The 16,499-nt window shown below is 35.4% G+C and overlaps 4 non-coding genes across 4 annotated transcripts; all 4 read left to right on the top strand.

Annotated features, from left to right (window-relative positions):
* Positions 1-2: 2 nt before the first annotated feature.
* On the top strand, positions 3-1,799 carry IAQ61_008552. The gene has a single exon (XR_010715487.1). It is a non-coding gene; the product is annotated as an 18S ribosomal RNA (ribosomal RNA).
* A 165-nt stretch (positions 1,800-1,964) lies between these two features.
* IAQ61_008551 lies at positions 1,965-8,848 on the top strand. The gene has a single exon (XR_010715486.1). It is a non-coding gene; the product is annotated as a 28S ribosomal RNA (ribosomal RNA).
* A 392-nt stretch (positions 8,849-9,240) lies between these two features.
* IAQ61_008550 lies at positions 9,241-11,037 on the top strand. The gene has a single exon (XR_010715485.1). It is a non-coding gene; the product is annotated as an 18S ribosomal RNA (ribosomal RNA).
* A 165-nt stretch (positions 11,038-11,202) lies between these two features.
* IAQ61_008549 lies at positions 11,203-16,497 on the top strand. The gene has a single exon (XR_010715484.1). It is a non-coding gene; the product is annotated as a 28S ribosomal RNA (ribosomal RNA).
* Positions 16,498-16,499: the final 2 nt, after the last annotated feature.

The raw sequence follows: 16,499 nt of genomic DNA, 5'->3' as shown, positions 1-16,499 counted from the left end.
TTACCTAGTTAATTCTGCTAGTAGTTATATGCTTGTCTTAAAGATTAAGCTATGTATGTCTAAGTATAAGCAATTATACCGTGAAACTGCGAATAGCTTATTAAATTAGTTATTGTTTATTTAATAGTACCTTACTACTTAGATAACTATAGTAATTCTAGAGCTAATACATGCTAAAAACCCTAACTTTAGAAGGGGTGTATTTATTAGATAAAAAACTAACGCCCTTTAGGGCTTCTTAGTGATTTATAATAACTTTACAGATTGTATAGCCTTGCGCTAGTAATAGTTTATTTAAATTTCTGCCCTATTAACTTTTAATAGTAAGGTATTAGCTTACTATAGTTTTAACGGGTAATAGGGAATTAGGGTTTAATTCTAGAGAGGGAGCCTAAGAAATAGCTACTACATCTAAGGAAGGCAGCAGGCGCGCAAATTACCTAATCCTAATATAGGGAGGTAGTAACAATAAATACTAATATAGGGCTCTTTTAGGTCTTGTAATTAGAATAAGTATAATTTAAACCTCTTAATAAGGAACAATTAGAGGGCAAGTCTAGTGCTAGCAGCTGCAGTAATTCTAGCTCTAATAGCGTATATTAAAGTTGTTGCAGTTAAAAAGCTTGTAGTTAAAACTTAGGTCTAGCTAGCAGGTCCGCCTTACCGCGTGTACTTGTCTAGCTAGGCCTTCCTTCTAGAGAACCTTATGCCCTTTACTAGGCGTGTTAGGGACTAGGACTTTTACTTTAAAAAAATTAGAGTGTTTAAAGTAGGCCTTTGCTTAAATACGTTAGCATAGAATAATAGAATAGGACGTGCGGTCCTATTTTATTAGTTTCTAGGACTGCTATAATAATTAATAGGGACAGTTAGGGGCATTAGTATTTAATTATTAGAGGTAAAATTCTTAGATTTATTAAAGACTAACTACTGCAAAAGCATTTGCTAAGGATGTTTTTATTAATTAGTAAACGAAAGTTAGGGGATTAAAGATAATTAGATACTATCGTAGTCTTAACTGTAAACTATGCTAACTAGGGATTAGGCGATGTTCTTTTTCTAACTCGCTTAGCACCTTACAAGAAATTAAAGTTTTTAGGTTCTAGGGGGAGTATGGTCGCAAGGCTAAAACTTAAAGAAATTAATAGAAGGGCACTACTAGGCGTGGAGCCTGCGGCTTAATTTGACTTAACATAGGGAAACTTACTAGGTCTAGATAAAATAAGGATTAATAGATTAAGAGCTCTTTCTTAATTTTTTAGGTAGTGGTGCATAGCCGTTCTTAGTTAGTAGAGTGATTTGTCTGCTTAATTGCGATAATAAATAAGACCTTAACCTGCTAAATAGCTAGGCTAGCTTTAGCTAGTTACTAGCTTCTTAGAGGGACTATTAGCTTAAGCTAATAGAAGTTTAAGGTAATAATAGGTCTGTAATGCCCTTAGATATTCTAGGCTGCACGCGCGCTACACTAATAGAGCTAACAAGTTCTTTACCTTAACTAAAAGGTCTAGGTAATCTTGTTAAACTCTATTGTGCTAGGGATAGAGTATTGCAATTATTGCTCTTTAACAAGGAATGCCTAGTAAGCGCGTGTTATTAGCATGCGTTAATTACGTCCCTGCCCTTTATACACACCGCCTGTCGCTACTACTAATTAAATAGCTTAGTAAGGCCTTTAGACTAGCTTAGGGAGGTTAGCAATAACTACCCTAAGCTAGAAAGTTCGTTAAACTTAGTTATTTAGAGGAAGTAAAAGTCGTAACAAGGTTTCTGTAGGTAAACCTGTAGAAGGATTATTACCTATTTTTAAAGCACTGCCGCCTTAATTAGTAGTGGTAGTCTACTTTGATTCTGCCTATGTTTTTTGCGTACTATTTGTTTCCTTAGTAGGCTTGCCTACTAATTAGATCCCCTAAAACCACTTGTAATTGTAGTTAGCGTTAGTAACACTATAATAAATTATAACTTTTAATAATAGATCTCTTAGTTCTAGTATTAATAAAGAACGCAGCAAAATGCGATAAGTAGTGTAAATTGTAGAATTTAGTGAATTATTAAATCTTTAAACGCATATTGCGCCCCTTAGTATTCTATAGGGTATGCCTGTTTAAGCGTTATTTGTACCCTTAAGCTCTGCTTAGTGTTAGGTGTTTATTCTACTTAGGACTCGCCTTAAAATAATTAGTAGCTAGCACATTAGCCTAGAGCGCAGCATATTTTGCGCCTCTTGTTATAGTTGTTAGCATCTATTAAGACACTTTTTAAGCTCTTAACCTTAGATTAGGTAGGGATACCTGCTAAACTTAAGTATATTAATAAGTAGAGGAAAAGAAACTAATAGGGATTGCCCTAGTAACGGCGAGTGAAGCGGCAACAGCTTAAATTTAAAATCTAGCTCTTTTAGGGTCTAAGTTGTAATTTGCAGAGGGCGCTTTAGTATTAGTAGTGGTCTAAGTTCCTTAGAATAGGACGTTATAGAGGGTAAGAATCCTATATATAGTTGCTGGCCTTTGCCGTGTAAAGCCCCTTTAACAAGTTAAGTTATTTAGGAATGTAGCTCTAAATAGGAGGTAAATTTCTTCTAAAGCTAAATACTAGCTAGAGACTAATAGCGTATAAGTAGAGTAATTAAAAGATAAAAAGCACTTTAGAAAGAGAGTTAAATAGCACGTAAAATTGTTAAAAGGGAAGCGCTTGCAGCTAGACTTGCCTGTAGTTGCTTATCTAGGCTTTTATCTAGTGCACTCTTCTATAGGCAGGCTAGTATTAGTTTAGGTAGTTAGATAAAGGTCTCTGTTACGTACCTCCCTTTAGGGAGGCCTTATAGGGGAGACAATATGCAACTAGCCTAGACTAAGGTCCGCGCATCTGCTAGGATGCTAGCGTAATAGCTGTAAGCGGCCTATCTTAAAATATAGACTAAGGAGTCTAATATCTATGCGAGTGTTTAGGTGTTAAGCCTAGACGCGTAATAAAAGTAAATAGAGGTGGGAACCCTTTTAGGGTGCACTATTAACTAATCCTAATGTCTTTAGAAGGATTTAAGTAAGAGCATAGCTATTAGGACCTAAAAGATAGTAAACTATGCTTAAATAGGGTGAAGCTAGAGGAAACTCTAGTAGAGGCTTGTAGTAGTTCTAACGTGCAAATTAATTGTTAAATTTAGGTATAGGGGCAAAAGACTAATTAAACTATCTAGTAGCTAGTTCCTACTAAAGTTTCCCTTAGGATAGTAGTAACGTATTTAGTTTTATAAGGTAAAGCGAATAATTAGAGGCCTAGGGGTTAAAACAACCTTTACCTATTCTTAAACTTTAAATATGTAAGAAGTCCTTATTACTTAATTAAACGTAGACACTTAAATATACTATTACTAGTAGGCTATTTTTAGTAAGCAGAACTAGTAATGCGGGATAAACTAAACGCGGGGTTAAGGTGCTAGAATACACGCTTATTAGATACTACAAAAGGTGTTAGTTTATCTAGATAGTAGGATAGTAGCTATAGAAGTTAGAATCTGCTAAGGAGTGTGTAACAACTTACCTGCTAAATAAACTAGCCCTAAAAATAGATAGCGCTTAAGCGTGTTACCTATACCCCGCTGCTGGGGCAAGATTTAAGCCCTGGCAAGTAGGCAGGCGTAGAGGCTTGTGATGAAGCCTTAGGGGTAACCCTAGGTAGAACAGCCTCTAGTGCAGATCTTAGTAGTAGTAGCAAATACTTAAATAAGAACTTTAAGGACTAAAGTAGGGAAAGGTTCTGTGTAAACAGTAGTTAGATATAGGTTAGTTAATCCTAAGAGATAGGGTAATTCTGTTTTAATATTAGTGCTTGCGCCACGCCCTTAAAAGGGAAGCTAGTTAATATTCTAGCACCTAGATGTAGATTCTCCGCGGCAACGCAACTAAGAGCGGAGACCTTAGCAGGAGCCCTAAGAAGAGTTCTCTTTTCTTCTTAATAGTCTGTTACCCTAAAATTAGTTTGTCTAGAGCTAGGGTTTAATAGCTAGAAGAGCGCTGCACTTTTGCAGCGTTTAGTGCGCTCCTAATAAGCCTTAAAAATCTACTTAAAGAAATAGTTTTTACGCTAGGTTATACTTATAACTGCAGCAGGTCTCTAAGGTAAAAAGCCTCTAGTTAATAGAACAATGTAGATAAGGGAAGTTAGCAAAATAGATCTGTAACTTTAGGAAAAGGATTAGCTCTAAGGGTTAGGTACGTTAGGCCTTAGGGAGAAGCCTCTAGCGTAGAAGGGCACTAACCATAAGGTGGGCGCCTCTTAGCGCTAGGGTGTAGACACCCTTAGCAGGTTTTGGCCGTCTAGCGTACGTTTAATAACTAACTTAGAACTAGTATAGATAAGGGGAATCTAACTATCTAATTAAAATATAGTATTGTAATAGCTAGAAAGTAGTGTTAATATAATGTAATTTCTGCCTAGTGCTCTAAATATTAAAGCAAAGAGATTTAACTAAGCGCGGGTAAATAGCGGGAGTAACTATAACTCTCTTAAGGTAGCTAAATGCCTTGTTATCTAATTAGTAACGCGCATAAATAGATTAACAAGATTCCTACTGTCCCTATCTACTATCTAGCGAAACCACAGCTAAGGGAACAGGCTTAGCTAAATTAGTGGGGAAAGAAGACCCTATTAAGCTTGACTCTAGTTTAACATTGTGAAAAGATATAGGGGGTGTAGAATAGGTAGGAGCTTTAGCGCTAGTGAAATACTACTACTCTTATTGTTTTTTTACTTATTTGATAAAGCAGAGCTAGGCCTTACTGCCTAACTTCTAGCGTTTAAGGTCCTTTGTAGGCTAATCTAGGTTAAAGATATTATTAGGTAGGGAGTTTAGCTAGGGCGGCACATCTATTAAACTATAACGTAGGTGTCCTAAGGGGGACTTATAGAGAATAGAAATCTCTAGTAGAGTAAAAGGGCAAAAGTCCCCTTAATTTTAATTTTTAGTGTGAATACAAACCATAAAAGTGTGGCCTATTAATCCTTTAGTCCCTTAAAATTTAAGGCTAGAGGTGCTAGAAAAGTTACTACAGGGATAACTAGCTTGTGGTAGCTAAGCGTTTATAGCAACGTTGCTTTTTAATCCTTTAATGTTAGCTCTTCCTATTATACTAAAGTAGAATTTAGTAAGCGTTAGATTGTTTACCTACTAATAGGGAACGTAAGCTAGGTTTAGACTATTGTAAGATAGGTTAGTTTTACCCTACTAATAACCTTGCCCTAATAGTAATACCGCTTAGTACGAGAGGAACCGCGGTTTTAGATAATTAGTTTTTGCGGCTGTCTAACTAGGTATTGCCGCGAAGCTACTATCTACTAGATTATAGCTAAACGCCTCTAAGTTAGAATCTATGCTAGAACAGGGTGATTTCTGCCTGCACTAGTTAGATATAAATAGGCCTTTGGCCTAGAACCTTACTAGATTGGCGTTAGCAGCCCTATTAAAGTTAGGGTTGTTAGCTAGTGTATTGTAATTGTATAGTGCGCAGGATTAAATCCTTTGTAGATAACTTAGTTATCTAGCTAGGTCGTGTAAGTAGTTAAGTAGCCTTGTTGTTACAAGCTACTAAGCGTAAGCCTGTTGCTAGCTTGGTTAAAATTAGGATATTATGCCCTCCTTATTTGCAAAACTGCTGCCTAAACGGCTACTATTAATAGAAGGAAGAGGGCTATAGCAAACAAGTTATATAGTAATTGCAAGATAGAGAGGGCTAGAGCTAGGAGCAATCCTCGCAAAATATACAAAAGAACAGGTTGTGTGTGTACGTACCTTAGGCAGTTAATATATAGCATAGGAAGATTAAGAAAGGATTTAAGATAATCTATATAGATTTTTAGGCGGTGATCTATAACTTAAGAGCGTTCTATAACTTTTTATTTTTTAGGGGTACTGTTCTATAACTTTATAGCCTTCTATACTTGAAAATTCCTCTAGGCTATTCTATAACTATAGATTATTTAAACCTTTAGGGTATTCTATTAATATTTAAAAAAATCCTGTAGGCTATTCTATAAGCTTAGGGCGTTCTATAACTTTAGGGCGTTCTATAACTTTTTATTTTTTAGGTGTAGTGTTCTATAACTTTAGGGCGTTGTATAACTTTTTCTTTTTTAGAGGTAGTGTTCTATAACTTTAGGGCGTTCTATAACTTTAGGGCGTTCTACAACTTTTTATTTTTTAGGTGTAGTGTTCTATAACTTTAGGGCGTTCTATAACTTTTTCTTTTTTAGAGGTAGTGTTCTATAACTTTAGGGAGTTCTACAACTTTTTATTTTTTAGGGGTAGTGTTCTATAACTTTAGGGCGTTCTATAACTTTAGGGCGTTCTATAACTTTAGGGCGTTCTACAACTTTTTATTTTTTAGGGGTAGTGTTCTATAACTTTAGGGCGTTCTATAACTTTAGGGCGTTCTATAACTTTAGGGCGTTCTACAACTTTTTATTTTTTAGGGGTAGTGTTCTATAACTTTAGGGCGTTCTATAACTTTAGGGCGTTCTATAACTTTAGGGCGTTCTATAATTAGGGCGTTCTACAACTTTTTATTTTTTAGGGGTAGTGTTCTATAACTTTAGGGCGTTCTATAACTTTAGGGCGTTCTATAACTTTAGGGCGTTCTACAACTTTTTATTTTTTAGGGGTAGTATTCTATAACTTTAGGGCGTTCTATAACTTTAGGGCGTTCTATAACTTTAGGGCGTTCTACAACTTTTTATTTTTTAGGGGTAGTGTTCTATAACTTTAGGGCGTTCTATAACTTTAGGGCGTTCTATAACTTTAGGGCGTTCTACAACTTTTTATTTTTTAGGGGTAGTGTTCTATAACTTTAGGGCGTTCTATAACTTTAGGGCGTTCTATAACTTTAGGGCGTTCTATAACTTTTTATTTTTTAGGGTTAGTATTCTATAATTTTAGGGCGTTCTATAACTTTTTATTTTTTAGGGTTAGTATTCTATAATATTAGAGTGTTCTATAACTTTTTCTTTTTTAGAGGTAGTGTTCTATAACTTTAGGGCGTTCTATAACTTTTTATTTTTTAGAGGTAGTGTTCTATAACTTTAGGGCGTTCTATAACTTTAGGGCGTTCTATAACTTTTTATTTTTTAGGGTTAGTATTCTATAATATTAGAGTGTTCTATAACTTTTTCTTTTTTAGAGGTAGTGTTCTATAACTTTAGGGCGTTCTATAACTTTAGGGCGTTCTATAACTTTAGGGCGTTCTACAACTTTTTATTTTTTAGGGGTAGTGTTCTATAACTTTAGGGCGTTCTATAACTTTAGGGCGTTCTATAACTTTAGGGCGTTCTATAACTTTAGGGCGTTCTATAACTTTTTATTTTTTAGGGTTAGTATTCTATAATATTAGAGTGTTCTATAACTTTTTCTTTTTTAGAGGTAGTGTTCTATAATATTAGAGTGTTCTATAACTTTTTATTTTTTAGGGTTAGTATTCTATAATATTAGAGTGTTCTATAACTTTTTCTTTTTTAGAGGTAGTGTTCTATAATATTAGAGTGTTCTATAACTTTTTCTTTTTTAGAGGTAGTGTTCTATAACTTTAGGGCGTTCTATAACTTTAGGGCGTTCTATAACTTTAGGGCGTTCTACAACTTTTTATTTTTTAGGTGTAGTGTTCTATAACTTTAGGGCGTTCTATAACTTTTTCTTTTTTAGAGGTAGTGTTCTATAACTTTAGAGCGTTCTATAACTTTTTCTTTTTTAGAGGTAGTGTTCTATAACTTTAGGGTATTCTACAACTTTTTATTTTTAGGGGTAGCGTTCTATAACTTTAGGGCGTTCTATAACTTTAGGGCCTTCTATAAGCTTAGGGTGTTCTATAACTTTAGGGCGTTCTATAACTTTAGGGCGTTCTATAACTTTTTATTTTTTAGGGTTAGTGTTCTATAACTTTAGCGCGTTCTATACCTTTTATTTATTCTATTACTTTAGTCCTTTCTATAACTTTAGACTATTCTATACTAGTAGCTATTATATCCTTTTTATAATACTTATTATATTATACTATTATCTATTATTCTTTACTATTAAGTATATCCTTATATTTTATAAAACCTTTTCTCTACTAGCTAGTCCTACTATACTTTCTTTTATAACCTACTAGTATTAAATAATACCTTTATATTCTTCTTTTATACTATCTCTATTTCTTGCCTTATCTATTAAGTAGATATAGATAGAGCTAATAGATCTATAGTTAATATAGATATAGTAGTTATAGTAGAGTATAGATATTAGAGTAGATATCCTTATCTATATATTTACCTACTACTAATAAAATTCTAAGTTACTCTTATCTAGCGAATACAGGTTTATGGTTTGTATGGGGCTGCGCATGTCTACACGGTTTTACATACAAAAAAGTGTACCTCTAAGCTGTTTTCTACTGCACTAACCCCGCGACGCGAAAATTAAACCAAAACCTGTTCCTATAATATATAAGGAGGGTAAATAGATTCTTAAATACTAAATGCCTAACTAACTAACTAAGGTTAAATCTACTGCGCGCAGTTCTTGGATTAGGCGGTTAAACTGGCGTTATTAGGCACTAAGGGGGCAATTTTTGCTTGTGTCCGCGTCTATACTCCCTATAACTCCCTATTATTAGCGCTCTGCGCCTGTTTTAGCGGTAGTTAGACTAAATTTAAAAGTTTTGGTTTTATAATAGCTAGCCTTGTTTCCTAGATTTCTGCCTAGTTTGGATTTGCTCTAATTAGTAGGTAATTAGGGGCTTAGAGATTGCTCTTTTACTTAACTAGGCAGGCCTAGGCCTATATGCTAAAGCAACCCTGCTGTTGCGCCTAGTTTTGTGGTTAGCACCTAAAGTCCTACTGTTAAAGTTTTAGTAGTAGGCAAAATTTAGGGTCTGTAGATAGCTAGCACTGCTAAACTATTTAACAGATCTTAGGGGATAGCCCTGCCTAGCATCCGCTCCTAGTGAGCGTAGTAAAGTGTGGGTTTTCTCTACTTAAGGCATGTATGTGGCGAGTTTAAACACGCGGAAACGCCTGTTAGGCTTTATTACAGACTATTCCTTAAGAAACTTAGTAGGGGCAATTAAATTAGTTGCTAGTTATAACTAGTGCCTTGTGTGCTGTTATGCTAGTAGCTAGAATTGCTTCTGCGATTTCTTATCACGTACTTTCTACCTCCTTTTAGGGGTAGTGCTTGTGCGCTTCAGCGTATTAGGCATTAGGATTGTTACCTAGTTAATTCTACTAGTAGTTATATGCTTGTCTTAAAGATTAAGCTATGCATGTCTAAGTATAAGTAATTATACTGTGAAACTGCGAATAGCTTATTAAATTAGTTATTGTTTATTTGATAGTACCTTACTACTTAGATAACTGTGGTAATTCTAGAGCTAATACATGCTAAAAACCCTAACTTTAGAAGGGGTGTATTTATTAGATAAAAAACCAACGCCCTTTAGGGCTTCTTGGTGATTTATAATAACTTTACAGATTGCATGGCCTTGCGCTAGCGATAGTTCATTTAAATTTCTGCCCTATTAACTTTTAATGGTAAGGTATTGGCTTACTATGGTTTTAACGGGTAACAGGGAATTAGGGTTTAATTCTAGAGAGGGAGCCTGAGAAATGGCTACTATATCTAAGGAAGGCAGTAGGCGCGCAAATTACCTAATCCTAATATAGGGAGGTAGTGACAATAAATACTAATATAGGGCTCTTTTGGGTCTTATAATTAGAATAAGTATAATTTAAACCTCTTAATAAGGAACAATTAGAGGGCAAGTCTGGTGCTAGCAGCTGTAGTAATTCTAGCTCTAATAGCGTATATTAAAGTTGTTGCAGTTAAAAAGCTTGTAGTTAAAACTTAGGTCTAGCTAGCAGGTCCGCCTTACCGCGTGTACTTGTCTAGCTAGGCCTTCCTTCTAGAGAACCTTATGCCCTTTACTAGGCGTGTTAGGGACTAGGACTTTTACTTTGAAAAAATTAGAGTGTTTAAAGCAGGCCTTTGCTTGAATACGTTAGCATAGAATAATAGAATAGGACGTATAGTCCTATTTTGTTAGTTTCTAGGACTGCTGTAATAATTAATAGGGATAGTTAGGGGCATTAGTATTTAATTGTTAGAGGTGAAATTCTTGGATTTATTAAAGACTAACTACTATAAAAGCATTTACTAAGGATGTTTTTATTAATTAGTGAATAAAAGTTAGGGGATTAAAGATAATTAGATACCGTCGTAGTCTTAACTGTAAACTATGCTAACTAGGGATTAGGCAATGTTCTTTTTCTAACTCGCTTAGCACCTTACGAGAAATCAAAGTTTTTAGGTTCTAGGGGGAGTATAGTCGCAAGGCTGAAACTTAAAGAAATTAATAGAAGGGCACTACTAGGCGTGGAGCCTATAGCTTAATTTAACTTAACATAGGGAAACTTACTAGGTCTAGATAAAATAAGGATTAATAGATTAAGAGCTCTTTCTTGATTTTTTAGGTGGTGGTGCATAGCTATTCTTAGTTAGTGGAGTAATTTGTCTGCTTAATTGCGATAACGAACGAGACCTTAACCTGCTAAATAGCTAGGCTAGCTTTAGCTAGTTGCTAGCTTCTTAGAGGGACTATTAGCTTAAGCTAATGGAAGTTTAAGGTAATAATAGGTCTGTGATGCCCTTAGATATTCTAGGCTGCACGCGCGCTACACTAATAGAGCTAACAAGTTCTTTACCTTAACTAAAAGGTCTAGGTAATCTTATTAAACTCTGTTGTGCTAGGGATAGAGCATTACAATTATTGCTCTTTAATAAGGAATGCCTAGTAAGCGCGTGTTATTAGCATGCGTTAATTACGTCCCTGCCCTTTGTACACACTGCCTGTTGCTACTACTAATTAAATAGCTTAGTAAGGCCTTTAGACTAGCTTAGGGAGGTTAGCAATAACTACCCTAAGCTAGAAAGTTCGTTAAACTTGGTTATTTAGAGGAAGTAAAAGTTGTAACAAGGTTTCTGTAGGTGAACCTGTAGAAGGATTATTACCTATTTTTAAAGCACTGCCGCCTTAATTAGTGGTGGTAGTCTACTTTAATTCTGCCTATGTTTTTTGCGTACTATTTGTTTCCTTAGTAGGCTTGCCTACTAATTAGATCCCCTAAAACTACTTGTAATTGCAGTTAGCGTTAGTAACACTATAATAAATTACAACTTTTAATAATAGATCTCTTGGTTCTAGTATTAATAAAGAACGCAGCGAAATGCGATAAGTAGTGTAAATTGTAGAATTTAGTGAATTATTAAATCTTTAAACGTATATTGCGCCCCTTAGTATTCTATAGGGTATGCCTGTTTAAGCGTTATTTGTACCCTTAAGCTCTGCTTAGTGTTAGGTGTTTGTTCTACTTAGGACTCGCCTTAAAACAATTAGTAGCTAGCACATTAGCCTAGAGCGCAGCATATTTTGCGCCTCTTATTATGGTTGTTAGTATCTATTAAGACACTTTTTAAGCTCTTAACCTTAGATTAGGTAGGGATACCCGCTAAACTTAAGCATATTAATAAGCGGAGGAAAAGAAACTAATAGGGATTGCCCTAGTAATAGTAAGTGAAGCGGCAATAGCTTAAATTTAAAATCTGGCTCTTTTAGGGTCCGAGTTGTAATTTGCAGAGGGCGCTTTAGCGTTAGTAGCGGTCTAAGTTCCTTAGAATAGGACGTTATAGAGGGTAAGAATCCTGTATATAGTTACTAGCCTTTGCTGTGTAAAGCCCCTTTAATAAGTTAAGTTGTTTAGGAATGTAGCTCTAAATAGGAGGTAAATTTCTTCTAAAGCTAAATACTAGCTAGAGACTAATAGCGCACAAGTAGAGTAATTAAAAGATAAAAAGCACTTTAGAAAGAGAGTTAAATAGCACGTGAAATTGTTAAAAGGGAAGCGCTTATAGCTAGACTTGCCTGTAGTTGCTTATCTAGGCTTTTGTCTAGTGCACTCTTCTATAGGTAGGCTAGTATTAGTTTAGGTGGTTAGATAAAGGTCTCTATTACGTACCTCCCTTTAGGGAGGCCTTATAGGGGAGACGACATGCAACTAGCCTAGACTAAGGTCCACGCATCTGCTAGGATGCTAGCATAATGGCTGTAAGCGGCCTATCTTAAAATATAGACTAAGGAGTCTAACATCTATGCGAGTGTTTAGGTGTTAAGCCTAGACGCGTAATAAAAGTGAACGGAGGTAGGAACCCTTTTAGGGTGCACTATTAACTAATCCTAATGTCTTTAGAAGGATTTAAGTAAGAGTATAGCTATTAGGACCTAAAAGATGGTAAACTATGCTTAAATAGGGTAAAGCTAGAGGAAACTCTAGTAGAGGCTCGCAGCAGTTCTAACGTGCAAATTAATTGTTAAATTTAGGTATAGGGGCGAAAGACTAATTAAACTATCTAGTAGCTAGTTCCTGCTAAAGTTTCCCTTAGGATAGCAGTAATGTATTTAGTTTTATAAGGTAAAGCGAATAATTAGAGGCCTAGGGGTTAAAATAACCTTTACCTATTCTTAAACTTTAAATATGTAAGAAGTCCTTATTACTTAATTAAACGTGGACACTTAAATGTACTGTTACTAGTAGGCTATTTTTGGTAAGTAGAACTAGTAATGCGGGATAAACTAAACGCAGGGTTAAGGTGCTAGAATACACGCTTATTAGACACTATAAAAGGTGTTAGTTTATCTAGATAGCAGGACAGTAGCTATAGAAGTTAGAATCTACTAAGGAGTGTGTAATAACTTACCTGCTAAATAAACTAGCCCTAAAAATAGATGGCGCTTAAGCGTGTTACCTATACCCCGCCGCTAGGGCAAGATTTAAGCCCTAGCAAGTAGGCAGGCGTAGAGGCTTGTAATAAAGCCTTAGGGGTAACCCTAGGTAGAACAGCCTCTAGTGCAGATCTTGGTAGTAGTAGTAAATACTTAAATAAGAACTTTAAGGACTAAAGTAGGGAAAGGTTCTGTGTAAATAGTAGTTAGATACAGGTTAGTTAATCCTAAGAGATAGGGTAATTCTATTTTAATATTAGTGCTTACGCCGCGCCCTTAAAAGGGAAGCTAGTTAATATTCTAGTACCTAGATGTAGATTCTCCGCGGCAACGCAACTAAGAGTAGAGACCTTAGCGGGAGCCCTAAGAAGAGTTCTCTTTTCTTCTTAACAGTCTATTACCCTAAAATTAGTTTGTCTAGAGCTAGGGTTTAATAGCTAGAAGAGCGCTGCACTTTTGCAGCATTTAGTGCGCTCCTAATAAGCCTTAAAAATCTGCTTAAAGAAATAGTTTTTACGCTAGGTTATACTTATAACTATAGTAGGTCTCTAAGGTAAAAAGCCTCTAGTTAATAGAACAATGTAGATAAGGGAAGTTAGTAAAATAGATCTGTAACTTTAGGAAAAGGATTAGCTCTAAGGGTTAGGTACGTTAGGCCTTAGGGAGAAGCCTCTAGCGTAGAAGGGCACTAACTACAAGGTAGGCGCCTCTTAGCGCTAGGGTGCAGACACCCTTAGTAGGTTTTGGCTGTCTAGCGTACGTTTAACAACTAACTTAGAACTAGTATAGATAAGGGGAATCTAACTATCTAATTAAAATATAGCATTGTAATAGCTAGAAAGTAGTGTTAATATAATGTAATTTCTACCTAGTGCTCTAAATATTAAAGCGAAGAGATTTAACTAAGCGCGGGTAAACAGCAGGAGTAACTATGACTCTCTTAAGGTAGCTAAATGCCTTGTTATCTAATTAGTGACGCGCATGAATAGATTAACAAGATTCCTACTATCCCTATCTACTATCTAGCGAAACCACAGCTAAGGGAATAGGCTTGGCTAAATTAGCGGGGAAAGAAGACCCTATTAAGCTTGACTCTAGTTTAACATTATGAAAAGATATAGGGGGTGTAGAATAGGTAGGAGCTTTAGCGCTAGTGAAATACTACTACCCTTATTGTTTTTTTACTTATTTGATAAAGCGGAGCTAGGCCTTACTACCTAACTTCTAGCGTTTAAGGTCCTTTGTGGGCTAATCTAGGTTAAAGATATTGTTAGGTAGGGAGTTTAGCTGGGGCGGCACATCTATTAAACTATAACGCAGGTGTCCTAAGGGGGACTTATAGAGAATAGAAATCTCTAGTAGAGCAAAAGGGCAAAAGTCCCCTTAATTTTGATTTTTAGTGTGAATATAAACTATAAAAGTGTAGCCTATTAATCCTTTAGTCCCTTGAAATTTAAGGCTAGAGGTGCTAGAAAAGTTACTACAGGGATAACTGGCTTGTGGCAGCTAAGCGTTCATAGCGACGTTACTTTTTAATCCTTTGATGTTAGCTCTTCCTATTATACTAAAGCAGAATTTAGTAAGCGTTGGATTGTTCACCTACTAATAGGGAACGTGAGCTAGGTTTAGACTATTGTAAGATAGGTTAGTTTTACCCTACTAATAACCTTGCCCTAATAGTAATACCGCTTAGTACGAGAGGAACTGCGGTTTTAGATAATTAGTTTTTGCGGCTGTCTAACTAGGTATTACCGCGAAGCTACTATCTACTAGATTATAGCTAAACGCCTCTAAGTTAGAATCTATGCTAGAATAGGGTGATTTCTGCCTGCACTAGTTAGATATAAATAGGCCTTTAGCCTAGAACCTTACTAGATTGGCGTTAGTAGCCCTATTAAAGTTAGGGTTGTTAGCTAGTGTATTGTAATTATATAGTGCGCAGGATTGAATCCTTTATAGATAACTTAGTTGTCTAGCTAGGTCGTGTAAGTAGTTAAGTAGCCTTGTTGTTACGAGCTACTAAGCGTAAGCCCGTTGCTAGCTTGGTTAAAATTAGGATATTATACCCTCCTTATTTGCAAAACTGCTGCCTAAATGGCTGCTATTAATAGAAGGAAGAGGGCTATAGCAAACAAGTTATATAGTAATTGCAAGATAGAGAGGGCTAGAGCTAGGAGCAATCCTCGCAAAATATACAAAAGAACAGGTTGTGTGTGTACGTACCTTAGGCAGTTAATATATAGCATAGGAAGATTAAGAAAGGATTTAAGATAATCTATATAGATTTTTAGGCAGTGATCTATAACTTAAGAGCGTTCTATAACTTTTTATTTTTTAGGGGTACTGTTCTATAACTTTATAGCCTTCTATACTTGAAAATTCCTCTAGGCTATTCTATAACTATAGATTATTTAAACCTTTAGGGTATTCTATTAATATTTAAAAAAATCCTGTAGGCTATTCTATAAGCTTAGGGCGTTCTATAACTTTAGGGCGTTCTATAACTTTTTATTTTTTAGGTGTAGTGTTCTATAACTTTAGGGCGTTGTATAACTTTTTCTTTTTTAGAGGTAGTGTTCTATAACTTTAGGGCGTTCTATAACTTTAGGGCGTTCTACAACTTTTTATTTTTTAGGTGTAGTGTTCTATAACTTTAGGGCGTTCTATAACTTTTTCTTTTTTAGAGGTAGTGTTCTATAACTTTAGGGAGTTCTATAACTTTAGGGCGTTCTACAACTTTTTATTTTTTAGGGGTAGTGTTCTATAACTTTAGGGCGTTCTATAACTTTAGGGCGTTCTATAACTTTAGGGCGTTCTACAACTTTTTATTTTTTAGGGGTAGTGTTCTATAACTTTAGGGCGTTCTATAACTTTAGGGCGTTCTATAACTTTAGGGCGTTCTACAACTTTTTATTTTTTAGGTAGTTCTATAACTTTAGGGCGTTCTATAACTTTAGGGCGTTCTATAACTTTAGGGCGTTCTACAACTTTAGGGTTCTATTTTTATTTTTTAGGGGTAGTGTTCTATAACTTTAGGGCGTTCTATAACTTTAGGGCGTTCTATAACTTTAGGGCGTTCTACAACTTTTTATTTTTTAGGGGGTTCTATAACTTTAGGGCGTTCTATAACTTTTTCTATCTTTAGGGCGTTCTATAACTTTAGGGCGTTCTACAACTTTTTATTTTTTAGGGGTAGTGTTCTATAACTTTAGGGCGTTCTATAACTTTAGGGCGTTCTATAACTTTAGGGCGTTCTACAACTTTTTATTTTTTAGGGGTAGTATTCTATAACTTTAGGGCGTTCTATAACTTTTTCTTTTTTAGAGGTAGTGTTCTATAACTTTAGGGCGTTCTATAACTTTGGGCGTTCTACAACTTTTTATTTTTTAGGGGTAGTGTTCTATAACTTTAGGGCGTTCTATAACTTTAGGGCGTTCTACAACTTTTTATTTTTAGGGTTAGTATTCTATAATATTAGAGTGTTCTATAACTTTTTCTTTTTTAGAGGTAGTGTTCTATAACTTTAGGGCGTTCTATAACTTTAGGGCGTTCTATAACTTTAGGGCGTTCTACAACTTTTTATTTTTTAGGGGTAGTGTTCTATAACTTTAGGGCGTTCTATAACTTTAGGGCGTTCTATAACTTTAGGGCGTTCTATAACTTTAGGGCGTTCTATAACTTTTTATTTTTTAG

This window comes from Plenodomus lingam (genome assembly GCF_022343315.1).
Source record: "Plenodomus lingam strain CAN1 chromosome Unknown contig_35, whole genome shotgun sequence".
Classification (NCBI taxonomy): Eukaryota; Fungi; Ascomycota; class Dothideomycetes; order Pleosporales; family Leptosphaeriaceae; genus Plenodomus; species Plenodomus lingam.
The sequence above is the reverse complement of the archived record's forward strand: the minus strand, read 5'-3'. Positions and strand labels throughout refer to the sequence as shown.